Below are 13,633 nucleotides of genomic sequence, written 5' to 3'. Positions count from 1 at the left end.
TTTTCACAGTAACTTCATTTGAAGCCTACTTGTGACAATAAGCGATTTTCATTTTCATTTTCATTTCATATGCCTCCGTTATTTCTTTGTTTGTTGCCTGCCCCACCATAATGTTACTATTTGGTGACCTATAGATTACTCTTATCAATGACTTTTTCGCCTTACTATTCCTGATTTCCGCCCAAATGGATTCAACCTTATCCTCCATAGCGCCAATGTCATCACTTACTATTGCCCGGATGTCATCCTTAAATAACAGAGCTACACCATCTCCCTTACGATCCACTCTGTCCTTCCGAATAGTTTGATACCCTTGGATATTTAACTCCCAGTCGTGACCATCCTTTAACCATGTTTCAGTAATGGCCACTAAATCATAGTCATTCACAATGATTTGCGCCATCAACTCATTTACCTTATTCCGAATACTACGAGCATTCACGTAAAGTACATTTATGTTGGCTTTTTTACCTCTGTTTTGAATCTTAACACCTCGATCAGTAACCTCTCCTAAGTTATATTTCCTCTCAACTTTTCTCCTAATTTTCCTTGTCGTTGAACCCACATCTTCATGTAACAACCTGCCGCATCGCTTACCATTAATGTTTTTACTTCCCGTTTTATTCCTTTTAGTATTACTGGGCCTATTCACTGAGCTCCCCTCAGTCACTGTACCTTGTACTGTCACCCTTTTTGATTTTTGTCTATGCCTTCTCTGTCTTACACTTTCCTCCTTACTGTCTTTTGTTTCTGTCCCTGTTTTACTACCTTCCAACGGTTCCCATCCCCCTGCTACATTAGTTTAAACCCTCCGCAACAACTCTAGCAAACACCCCCCCCCCAGAACATCGGTTCCAGTCTTGCCCAGGTGCAGACCGTCCGGTTTGTACTGGTCCCACCTCCGGTTCCAATGCCCCAGGAATTTGAATCCCTCCCTCTTGCACCATCTCTCGAGCCACGCATTCGTCCTATCTATCCTGACATTCCTACTCTGACTAGCTCATGGCACTGGTAGCAATCCTGAGATTACTACCTTTGAGGTCCTACTTTTTAGTTTAACTCCTAACTCCCTGAATTCAGCTTGCAGGACCTCGTGCCATTTTCTACCTATATCGTTGGTGCCTACGTGCACCACGACAGCTGGCTGTTCATCCTCCCCCCCAGAATGTCCTGCAGCCGCTCCGAGACATCCTCGACCCTTGCAACCAATTGTGAAACATTGGTTTCTTGGCATTGCAAGTGATGTGGCATTCCGGATATACGTGTATACAGGTACAGAGGGATTCCTAACTCTTTACAAGTAATATAAAAGGTGGACTTTTCCTTTTTCTTCCAAGTGCTGGCTCAGCTGAGAAATGGCGAGCAACTTACCGGCTGTACAGCTGGTTTATTCTGTCACATTGTTCAGCACTTAGAAGAAAACATCCTGGAGGCAAGTCACATGCCATCATGCTGGCGGGATGGGGTCTGTTTTTAAAGGGCGCCTCAGACTCCGGCTTAAAAAAAGAGGATCCCACCACCCACATGCACATACAACCCCCCCAACCTGCACACGGGCCAGTGTACCATGTGGGACTTCATCAAATGCCTTAATAAAATCCATGGGTACAACCTTCACTGAACTATCTTCAGTAATCCTCCTTGTTACTGCCTCAAATAATTTGATCAAGTTCGTAAGACATGGGGGTGAATTCTTCACTGGTGGGATTCTCTGTTCCACTGGGTGCGCATCCCCTGCCCGTGGGTTCCCGGCGTGTGGGGCAGCCACAATGGGAAATCCCATTGGCCAGTGGGGGTAATGGAGAACCGCGTGCTGGTGACGGCGCGACGCTGAGGAACACGCAGCTGCGGAGGCAGAGAATTTACCCTAACTAAAACTACCTCTGATCAATCTCTGCCTGTCTAACTGACAGTTTTAACATATATCTCAGAATTGATTCCAATTATTTTCCCACCACAAAGTCAGGCTGACGGGGCAATAGTTTGCTGGAACATATGGTTGGCTGGCCATGTGCTTAGGCTGTCAGAGTTCCGACTGCCAAAGCAAATCGTCTTTACCCAGCTCTAGGAAGTCTTCCGGACTAGAGCAGAACAAAGGAAGTGCTTCAAAGACAACCATAAGCCTCAATAAATGCAACATCAACGCTAACTCCTGGGAGACCCATGCTCAGAAGAGACCATCTTGGAAGAACCTATTGATTGAAGGGACAATGTTTTGAAGACAACCAACTGCAAGAGGAGGCCTGAAAAGGAGCCTGGGAAAGGAATACCAGTGATCTAGAGTCCAAGGATCGATCCCACATCCCGGAAAAACTTGCCAAGTGTGCGGTTGAAGATGCGGCTCTAGGATGGGGCTCATCAGCTACACAAGGATCCAGAGAACCCGTGTCTAGTAGCATGGAGTTTCTTAGGTGGACATTAGCGAGTGTTCACTGAAGATGAGGAAGCGGTTTTCTGGTTCATACATTGCATATTTTGTAACTAATGGTACAATATCAGCACACCTACAACCCTCTGGTATCTTGGGCGGGTTTATCCGACCCCCCGCCAGCCGGCGTGGATTGAACCACCTTTGGCACGGCGGCGCGGGCGGGCTCCGGGGTCCTGGGGGGGAGTGCGGGGCGATCTGGCCCTGGGGTGGTGCCCCCACGGTGGCCTGGCCCACGATCGGGGCCCACTGATCCACGGATGGGCCTGTACCGTGGGGGCACACTTTTCCTTCCGCCTTCGCCACGGTCTCCACTATGGCGGAGGTGGAAGAGACCCCCTCCACTGCGCATGCGCGGGGATGCCGTGAGCCGCCGCTGACGCTCCAGCGCATGCGCAGCCTGGCAAAGTCATTTCCGCGCCGGCTGGCAGGGCACCAAAGGCCTTTCCCGGCAGCTGGCAGGGCGGAAATCAGTCCGGCGCGGGCCTAGCCCCTCAAGGTAAGGGCTCGGCCCCTCAAGATGTGCAGAATTCAGCACCTTTGGGGCAGCGCAATGCCGGACTGATTTGTGCCATTTTTGGCGCCGGTCGGCGGACATCGCGCCGATTACGGAGAATCCCGCCCCTTATCTGTATCTAGTGAGGTTTGAAAAACGATCCACAGGCTATCCATTTTTTCCACCCTGGCTTTCTTTAACATCCTGAGGTACAGTCCATCCAGCCTTCGTAACTTATCCACTTTCAAGGAAGGATGTACTTCCTCTCTCACTATGCTTATTGTATCTATTATGTCACACTCCATATCCATAGAATCCATAGCATCACTACATTTCAGAAGAAGGCCATTCGGCCCATAGAGTCTGCACTGGCCCTCTGAAAGAGCACCCTACCTAAGCCACTCCTCCGCCCTATCCCCGCAATCCCTTACATTGATCATGGCTAATACACCTAACCGGCACATCTTTGGACACAAAGGGGCCATTTTAGCATGGCCAATCCACCTATCCTGCACACCTTTGGACTGTGGGTGGAAACTGAAGCACCCGGAGGAAACTACTCATCTTTAATTTGAATGTCTGCATCATTCCTTTTCTTAGTGAAGACAGAGATAACGTTCCCATTGAGAACCCTGCCTACATTTCTGAATTAACGTGTAAGTTACCACAAACATCTCTGAAAGGCCCTACTATTTCCTTAGTTATTTTCTTGCTCCTAATGTACTGATAAAACATCTTTAGTTTTTATTTTATTTTTCTGCCAGTATCCTCTCCTTGCTTCCCCAATTTCCTATTTCCTTTTTTACTTCACTCCTGTAGTTTCTATACTCCTCCAGCTTCCTACATTATTTAGGTTTTTGTGACTGACATAAGCTTTATTTTCCTGTTTTATCTTACTTTGTACGTTTCTGGATAACCACGGACAGTGACCCAGGGCCGGGATTCAAACCCGGGTTCTCAGTGCCGCAGTGCCAGTGCTAACCACTACACCACGTGCCACCTCTTTTGCACCTTGTCAGGCCATCCTTTGGTATCTTGCTGAGAGAGTATCTGTAATGTTTCATCTTTGCTGATCTCATCTCCAATTTACCTCAATTTCGATAGTGTTACATTCAATAAGTAATGGATCTTTGCACCTATAGATCTGAGTGTATTTTACATGTAGCGACAGACAAGGACATCTGCTAGCATGATTTCTCTTCCTGGTTTGTACTTCAGAGTGAAATCATAATTCTGAAGCATCAACAGGAACTTTGCCATTTTGCTGGTGATGTACACAGATTTTTCTTGTAGCATGGTAGCACAGTGGTTAGCAATGTTGCTTCACAGCGCCTGGGTTCTAGGTTCTATTCCCGCTTGGGTCAGTGTCTGTGCGGAGTCTGCATGTTCTCCCTGTGTCTGTGTGGGTTTCCTCCGGGTGCTCTGGTTTCCTCCCACAGTCCAAAGATGTACAGGTTAGGTGGATTGGCCATGATAAATTATCCTTAATGTCCAAAATTGTTCGGTGGGGTTACGGGGAAAGAATCATCATCATAGAATTTACAGTGCAGAAGGAGGCCATTCGGCCCATCGAGTCTGCACCGGCTCTTGGAAAGAGCACCCCACCCAAGGTCCACACCTCCACCCTATCCCCATAACCCAGTAACCCCACCCAACACTATGGGCAATTTAGCATGACCAATCCACCTAATCCGCACATCTTTGGACTGTGGGAGGAAACCGGAGCACCCGGAGGAAACCCACGCACACACGGGGAGGATGTGCAGACTCCGCACAGACAGTGACCCAAGCCGGAATCGAACCTGGGACCCTGGAGCTGTGAAGCATTTGTGCTATCCACAATGCTACCGTGCTGCCCCAATGGAGGTGTGGACTTAAGTAGGGTGCTCTTTCCAAGGGCCGGTGCCGACCCAATGGGCCGAAGGACCTCCTTCTGCACTGTAAAATTCTATGAAATCTATCTGCTCCAGTTGATCCCTCCCAATTAATTTAAAATTCTCCGACTGAGACATTCTTAGGCATTCTCCTGATCAACGCTGTAACTTTGATGGAAGATTGGCTGAAATTCCATTTAATCTGAGGTTCTGAGCTCTTGTCAAACATACTGATGGGGCCACAGGGAAAGCTGCATGGAGGAGACTGCTGATATCTTCAAAAGTAAGAGTTTCAATGTTCATGAGCTCTCATTGTAAAAAAAAAGATGTTTAATGAATTACTTGAAGAGTAATAGGGAGAACAATCTCCCTGGATGTGCAACAGTTGATAGGTGTGATTGCTGAGTTTCCCCTCCTGCTTTGCTGCAGAGGGTCTGTCTTCATTTCCAGTATGAAATCAGCATGTGGAAACTGCATGATAGAGCCACAGAGAAAAGGCCGCAAGGAAGCAGTTGGATCTGCATCTTTGACACGGGGGTGATTGAGGACAGATCAAGGCCAAATCACCAATCACAGCTCCAGATATTGGCCGGTCCAGTGTCGTGCTGAACTGAACAGCTCTGCCAGGATCATGGAATCATAGAACAGTTTCAGTGTAGAAGGAGATCATTTATCCTTCCATGTCTGTGTTGGTTCTTGTAAGAGATATTCAGCTAGTCGCACCCCCTGCCTTTTGTCACCCTGCAATTTCTTTATCTTCAACTAATTATCCAATTCTCCTTTGAAGCCACGACTGAATCTGCCTCCAGCACACTGCACGTGCATTCCAGATCCGAAGCACGCGCTGCATTAAAGATTTACATGTGTACCCTTTAGCTCTTTTGCCATTCACCTTGAATCAGTGTCCTCTGAGCTTTCGGAGCTATGTAAACGGAGTTATGTAAGAGGCCTGATAGCTGGTAAATGTCTTCGTGACAATCAGAAAATTGAAGTTGATTTGAAGAAATATGATTTGGAAACATGGTGGGCAGTATTTCACTGGCACCTTTTAAGGAGAAAGATAAATCTATTTATTGGAACCAATGGACACAGCATTTTTTTTAATGGAAAGCATTTGATAAAGATTTACCATCGCCAATAATAATCCCTCAGATACTCATTCTCTCAAATCCCTGGGATTGCAATTCCCTATCCGCCTGCCGCTCCGGCTACTCATTGTCGAAGGTGAACTGATAGCCTTGCTTTGGAGCAAAATTGAACAGAATAATCCCTGTGGCCCTTTGGGAATGTATTGCAGTTTCGATCAGATCTGTCCAGTCACTGACTTTTGCCATTCAAGAGTTCTTTGACAGCATGGGCGTCATTCCCCGACCCCCCGCCGGGTCGGAGAATCGCCGGGGGCTGCCGTGAATCCCGCCCACGCCGGTTGCCGAAGTCTCCGGCACCGGAGATTGGGCGGGGGCGGGAATCGCACCGCACCGTTTGGCGGGCCCCCCCCGCTCGATTCTCCGGCCCGAATGGGCCGAAGTCCCGCTGATAAATTGCCGGTCCCGCCGGCGTAAATTAGAGTACCTATTTACCGGCGGGACAAGGTGGCGTGGGCGGGCTCCGGGGTCCTGGGGGGGGGCGCGGGGCGATCTGACCCCAGGGGGTGCCCCCACGGTGGCCTGGCCCGCGATCGGGGCCCACCGATCCGCGGGCGGGCCTGTGCCGTGGGGGCACTCTTTCCCTTCCGCCTCCGCCACGGTCTCCACCATGGCGGAGGCGGAAGAGACTCTCCCCACTGCGCATGCGCGGGAAACTGTCAGCGGCCGCTGACGCTCCCGCGCATGCGCCGCCCCGCCATGTCATTTCCGCGCCAGCTGGCGGGGCACCAAAGGCCGTTTCCGCCAGCTGGCGGGGCGGAATTCCCTCCGGCGCCGGCCTCGCCCCTCAATGTTGGGGCTCAGCACCCAAAGATGCGGAGAATTCCGCACCTTTGGGGCGGCGCAATGCCTGTCTGATTGGTGCCGTTTTGGGCACCAGTCGGCGGACATCACGCCGTTTGGGGAGAATTTCGCCCCAGGTCTCATTGCTGCCCGAGCCCGATCCTATTCGTTTCCTACCTGCATTCCCCATTGCCTTGATTCAGTCATCAGCCAAATGGCAGAGGTGAAATGCCCTTTCGCTGGACTGCCATCCTTGGATATGATTGTACTCTCAGAAGATGCCACTGAGTGTGGAGTGAGTCACCATGAAAACATTATGGCAGCTGCTGGCAGGCTTGCAATTCCCACGCAAGGACTTCTAGGCATTCCAGATAATCACGATATGCAGCAAATGCTCGTGACAAATGGCAGCCGATCCCCGTTAAGTATCTTCTTTGCCACATTTGCAACATCCATGATATCCTGCACTCTGGGGAATCCTGCAATGTGGCTGATTTCTCTGCCACTCTCTCACTGCTCCTTGTGTGTGCTGTTGAAGTGGGTGAACTCCGCAGCTCTGCTGATAGCACAAACTTGACCTATTTAAAGATTGACACAATGCTTCATCTTGAAAGAATTCTGTACCAATTAAAACACAGTTCCGTGGTCAGTTTCATTGGATAATATTGAACGGGTGAGGGGGTTTGCCAGCTACCACAAGAAGAGTCAGTGGGGAAGGTACCAAAGAACAAAGAACAATACAGCACAGGAACAGGTCCTTTGGCCCTCCAAGCCTGTTCCGTTCATGATACCAATCTTTGCCAAAACCCTCAGCACTTCCTTGTGCCGTATCCCTCTATACCCATCCTATCCATGTGTTTGTCAAGATGCCTTTTGAACGCTGTTAATGTATCTGCTTCCACAACCTCCCCTGACAATGCGTTCCATACACTCACCACCCTCTGTGTAAAAAGAACCTGCCTTGCACATCTCCTCCAAACTTTGCCCATGGATCTTAAACCTATGCTCCCTGGGAACTGACCCCTCCACCCTGGGAAAGAGTGCCTGCCCAGCCACTCTATCCATGCCCCTCATAATCTTGTAGATCTCTTTCAGGTCACCCCTCAACCTCCGTCTTTCTAATGAAAACAGTCCGAGTCTATTCAGCCTCTCCCCAAAGCTGACACCCTCTAGACCAGGCAACATCCTGGTAAACCCCCTCTGCATCCTCTCCAAAGCCTCCACATCCTTCTGGTAATATGGCGCCCAGAATTGTGCACAATATTCCAAATGCGGCCTTACCAAGGTTCTCTATAACTGTAGCATGACTTGTCAGTTTTTATACTCGAGGCCCCATCCAATGAAGGCAAGCATTCCTTATGCTATCTTGACTACCTTGTCCACTTGTGTTGCCACCTTCAAAGATCTGAGGGCATGCATGCCCAGATCTCTCTGACTTTCTATATTCCGACGAGTTTTGCCATTTAGAGTATATTTCCCCTCTATGTTAGACCTACCAAAATGCATTACCTCACATTTATCCGGATTAAACTCCATTTGCCATTTCTCTGCCCAAGCCTCCAACCTATCTATGTTCTGCTGTATCTCCTGACAATCCTCAACAATCCACCAACCTTGGTGTCATCCGTGGAGTTACTAAGCAGGCTGACTACATTTTCCTCCAAATCCTGTCTCTCAGATATTTTATGCACCAATGAACATCAATTGGCGTGCTATGAGACCTCTGCCCCTCACTCTGATTGGCTGGTAGTTCTGTAGTCCCAGCAGTGTCACCATGAGGAGTGGCCACTGCTGGGACTATAAGCAGTCTCCAGGTCATAAGTTCCGGAGACCAGGACCAGTTAACTGCGAGGGTCTTAGGTGAGGGAGGGGAAGTGCGGGTCAGGTGGTGAGTGTTGTACAAACTCAGGTGGGGGTCTTGATGGAGAAACCAGGCAAGGAGGGAGCACCTGGTGAGGGAAGACCTTTGTGGGGGGCTGGATGTGCAACTGATATGAAAAGGGGACCTTGAGGGATATGTACTGCCTCTTGCTTCCCCCAATCTACTCCCTTTTCCCACCTGAGGCTCAAGCAGAGTGAGCTGTCAGGCTTCCCTTCTGCCATTGAACCCTTGGCTGCCTGAAAATTGAGGCCGGTCAATATCTGGTCCTTAAGTACTGGGGCAACGGTGGGAAGGCCTCCTGAGCCTCACCCGGTTACTACAAAATTGAGGACAGTTTGTAGCTGCTAAGGCTTCCCAGGTAATTTAAAAAGAACCTTTGTCTACAAACCTGGTGTCAGATAACCATTAAACTCTGCCATTGTGGCACACAGAACTGATCTGACAGAGTCAGGCCCATGGGCTGGATTCTCCAATTCTGGGGCATTGTCCCCACGGCGATGTGAGAACGGTGGCGTTTTACGCCAGACAAAACAGCGTAAAAAGGTCACCGATTCCCCGTTTTGCTCGGGGCTAACAGGAAGGGAGCGTAGAGCACCCGGATTTAGCTGCCTATACGGCCCAGAGAATTGCAAGGGCCATGGCCGCACATGCGCAAGGTGGCGGCCTGCAGTGGCCGCGCCGTGCAACACAGCGACGGCCGCTCGCGGACCCGGCCCGCAAAATAATCCCCCCCTTCGGGCGGCTCACGCTCCCTGGACCACCTTCCACAGGGACCCCAGCCCCTGATGAAGTCCCCCCTACCCGCAGATCGGCTCTCCCCTGATTCATCCCTTGGATGAGACCACACGTGTCCCGCCCCTTCGGGAACTCGGCTGGTCGGGGCGGAGCATCGGGAGGTGGGCCTCAGGCAACGGTCTGAGGCCATCGATACATGGCACGGCTTACTCTCTGAGTACTCTGCTGTGGAGGGGGCAGAGCATTGCGAAAGTGGCGTCGCCCCCAATTTGGTCGGGAACTTTGGTTCTCTGGCCGAACGCGATTTCTCCATCGGCGACCGGAGAATCCAGCCCATGATCTTTGCAAAGAAGGTTACAGATGGGCAAAAATGGGCTTAGGCAATTCATGCAGTGTTCCTTGAGAACCTGTCATACTAATAACAGACACTTGGTCAAGGGAAAGATCTGGGGCTGGATTCTCCCAAAATGGGACACTGGTGATTCCTGGAAAAAAAGATCAGCTAATTCAATGCCCTGCAGGGGGCTAGCCGGGACCCGGAGTAATTCACGCAGCTTCAGCTGCGGATACGGGTCCCCACACTTCTGGTTCGGAGTCCGCGCATGTGCACGGCGGCAGCCTGAAGTGGCCGCGCGGAGCTCCATGGTGGACTCGGACCGCGGAGGCAGACACAAACATTAGACCCCCCCAATCGGCTGCACGGCCGAGCATCTAACCGCGTGGATCTGACCCCCAGCCCTGGTATCCAATAAGGCCCCCCTGGTATCCAATCCCCTCGCCCCCACCAGGACTCCGCAGCCGCCACGCCAGCATCCCAAATGGCAATAGGTGGTTAGTTCCACGGCACCGGGAACTGGGCCGGTCGGGAGCGGAGGATCGCTGGGCTGGCCTCTGTCAATGGACCCCCAGCCGCGCGATGTACTTCGCGATCATGCCGATTCTCGGGTGCTGGAGAATCGCCGGACTGGCGCTGGGCTCGATTACGCCGTGAGAGAGGATTCTCCGCCCCCGGGCCGAACGCAATTTCGGTGTGGGGCGGCGGAGAATCCAGCCTCTAATGTGTTGGTGCCTTTTGCTGTCTGCTCTTCTTCTCTACAGTTCCCACACTCTGATATTGCTCCTCCTCCTGACAAATACAGGTATATAGCTGGTGTCATTTGAAGTAACTTTCCAATTGGGGCATGGTAGCACAGTGGTTAGTACTATTGGTTTGCAGCGCCATGGTTCCAGGTTCGATTCCCGGCTTGGGTCACTGTCTGGGCGCAGTCTGCATGCTCTCCCCCTATCTTCATGGGTTTCCTCTCACAAGTCCCCAGAGACGTCCTTGTTAGCTGAATTATACATTCTGAATTCTCCCTCAGTGTTCCCGAACCGGATCCAGTGTGTGACGACTCGGGGATTTTTACAGTGACTTCATTGCAGTGTTAATGTAAGCCTACTTGTGACAATAAAGATTATTATTATTAAGGGGGAGTCTTCTGTTGGTATACACATAAACACTGAGGGGAAGTGGGGGAAATGAAAGCTCAAACTTCTCACAATCGCTTGCATCAGGTGACTGGGGACCAGTTGCAGCTAGTAATTTATCCTAAATTACTAAATTAAAAGTTCATTAAAGCAGAAAATTCTCATACGCAGCATCAACGGATGATGGATTGGATTCTATATCCGGACGTAGTGTCTGATTTTACGACGAGAAAGTCGGCGAGGCCCCAGCACCGATGCTCCGACTGGTGAGGGGCTAGCAGCCGGACCACGTAAAATGCATAGCCTTCCCGATATAAAGGCCTGGAGAATTGCAGCGTCCGTGGCCATGCTGTGCATGGCGACGACTTGCAGTGATCGAACTGTCCAACATGGCGCTGGCCGCGCGCGGACCCGACCTGCCAGATAATGCCTCCCGTTCACACCCACTCGCCACCCCCGGGCTACCCCCCACCAGTCTCCCCAGCCCTCGCTGAAGAAGCTCTAGCCAGCAGCACGGCTCCCCCCGACTGTGGCGGCCCTGGACACAGTCCGAAGCCGCCACGCCAGGTTCACGAAAACTAAGAGCACACGTGTCCCGCGCCATCGGGTTTCCCATTGTGGGGCGGCCCATTTCCATCGGGAAACCCCGGCAAAATGGAGAATCCCGATAGCGGAAAATTCAGCCCTATAGCAGCATAATTGCAGCATTGCAGCCGAAGATTGCAAGGAATTTCAGCCCCTAGGTCTAATTTAATTGCTTTTGCATCTCCCTCATACCACAATCCAAATGATATCGGTAGTTCACCCAGCCAAATTAATCAATAGCTTAACTACAGTACAATGTTGAGCAAAATGTAACTTGACCCTTTTTTCACAGCATCATCTGAAGGACAAGAGATATCCTTAACACCACTTAGTTTAACTCGAATAATAAGGATACAGGCAATTCCATCACAAGATCAGCAATCGGTGATTATTAAAAAGATGTAAAAGTTTTATTATGTAAAAAGGAGCTTTGACAAAGAGTCATCGGACTCGAAACGTTAGCTCTTTTCTCTCCCTACAGATGCTGCCAGACCTGCTGAGATTTTCCAGCATTTTCTCTTTCGTAAAATTTTTATGGTATGCTTTTAGAAAGTTACGTCCGAGGTTAATATTGAAGCCTACTTGTGACAATAAGCGATTATTATTATCATTATTGAGTGTGACGCCAAACCATTTCTCCCTGGGTAGTGGCAAGCATTGGAGTTGGGCATTGCTGTTCTTGTTGACAATGCTCAGGAATTTGTCTGCAACGAGTTATTGTTATCCATCTTCTTTCTTCTCAGCTGAGCAAATTTGGATTTACTGTGTATTATCTGCTGGTTTTTTACACTTTGCCTGATAATCATATTCTACTAAAATCTATAAAACACAAAGAACTTCCAAACTGTTGATGCTGCAAAACTGTCATACTGTGAAAAGCAGTCTGTCAAAACAGAAATAAAAAAACTGCCATGCTTCAGTTTCATCCTGCAATTCATAGAGTGGCTAAATATTTTAGTGCACACCCGTCAACACAGAGGAAGAACTGCTTCCAGTTACAATGTCAGAGAGTTCTGTGGTTAACATTGTGCTGCAGTCGTAAAGATATATCCCAGTCCCCTAAACAAGCAAAGCGTCAAAATATCAAGCTAAGTTCGCTATTTATGTTATCAATTTTGACAGACTGCTTTGCACGCTATGACATTTTTGCAGCATCAGCAACTGAGAAGTTGCTGCATTCTATAGATTTTTCAGTTATTTCTAGCTCTCCTCTGCAGTTTTTCTCTCTCTTATTCTCGGCTCCTAGCGATAATGCTGATTTTAATTATGCTGCGTGATTGATCTTAAATCACTTCCGCAATTGATTCCCAAATTAATTCAAAATTGATGTTTATCACCATTGTTGGCCTAGCTACAATTTTGAGATACTCTCGTTCCAGTGCTTTTACTTTCTATTCTTCCGACTTGAATATCATTTTCCTGGAAAGGTGCTGTTCAGGGCACTTTTTTCACAACATTGTTGCCCCGGGACAGGAATTCCTAATGTTCCGCATCTGAGTATAGAATAGACTCTGAAAGTGCATTGGGAGCACTAAAATTGGAAGCAGGTGTACTGAATATGCGAAGACATTAAAGCAGAGCACCTCCACCAGGCTGGATGTATCCACTACTGCCCCAAACTCCATTAGATCGAATGCTGAAATAATAAGGACTGGATTCGCAGATTGCCGACGCCGAAATCGCATTCAGCGATTGGCCGGAGGATCCCTTTTGATGCTGAAATCGGGGAACGTTGCCTGTTTTCGGATGCTCCTCCCCCTCCAAAACGCCGTCATCGGTGAATACGCCGCATGTCGTTGGGACAGCTGCAGGACGTCACCTGAAGGCTCTCCCCTAATGCCCCGCCCCCGATGGACCGACTTCCCGATGGCGTGGATCACTTGTGGTCTGAGGTTTCGTCAACTTCGTGTGGCAGGTGCACACTGGGTCCAGCGCTGCCACAGTTACGGCCAGGGGGGCATCGGCGGGGGTTGGGGGGACTGGTGAGGGGTGGTCCGGGGGTGGCTAGGGGGGTTACAGGGATGATGCATGATCAATTGCACAAAGACTAAAGTTGGGTACAACTGTGGCTTTATTACAGTCAGATGCGTGGTCTCCTGCTGCAGCTGGCGAAATGGCAGGGCACTGGAGGTCATGCATATTTATACAGTTCTCCGTGGGCGGAGCCAGCCGGCAGGAGCTACCGGCGAACCTGTAGTGCAGGTCCTACCTTACATCTCCTATTACAGTTGTTCACCA

Source organism: Scyliorhinus torazame, chromosome 2 (genome assembly GCF_047496885.1).
Source record: "Scyliorhinus torazame isolate Kashiwa2021f chromosome 2, sScyTor2.1, whole genome shotgun sequence".
Classification (NCBI taxonomy): Eukaryota; Metazoa; Chordata; class Chondrichthyes; order Carcharhiniformes; family Scyliorhinidae; genus Scyliorhinus; species Scyliorhinus torazame.
This window is presented reverse-complemented; position numbering follows the sequence as displayed.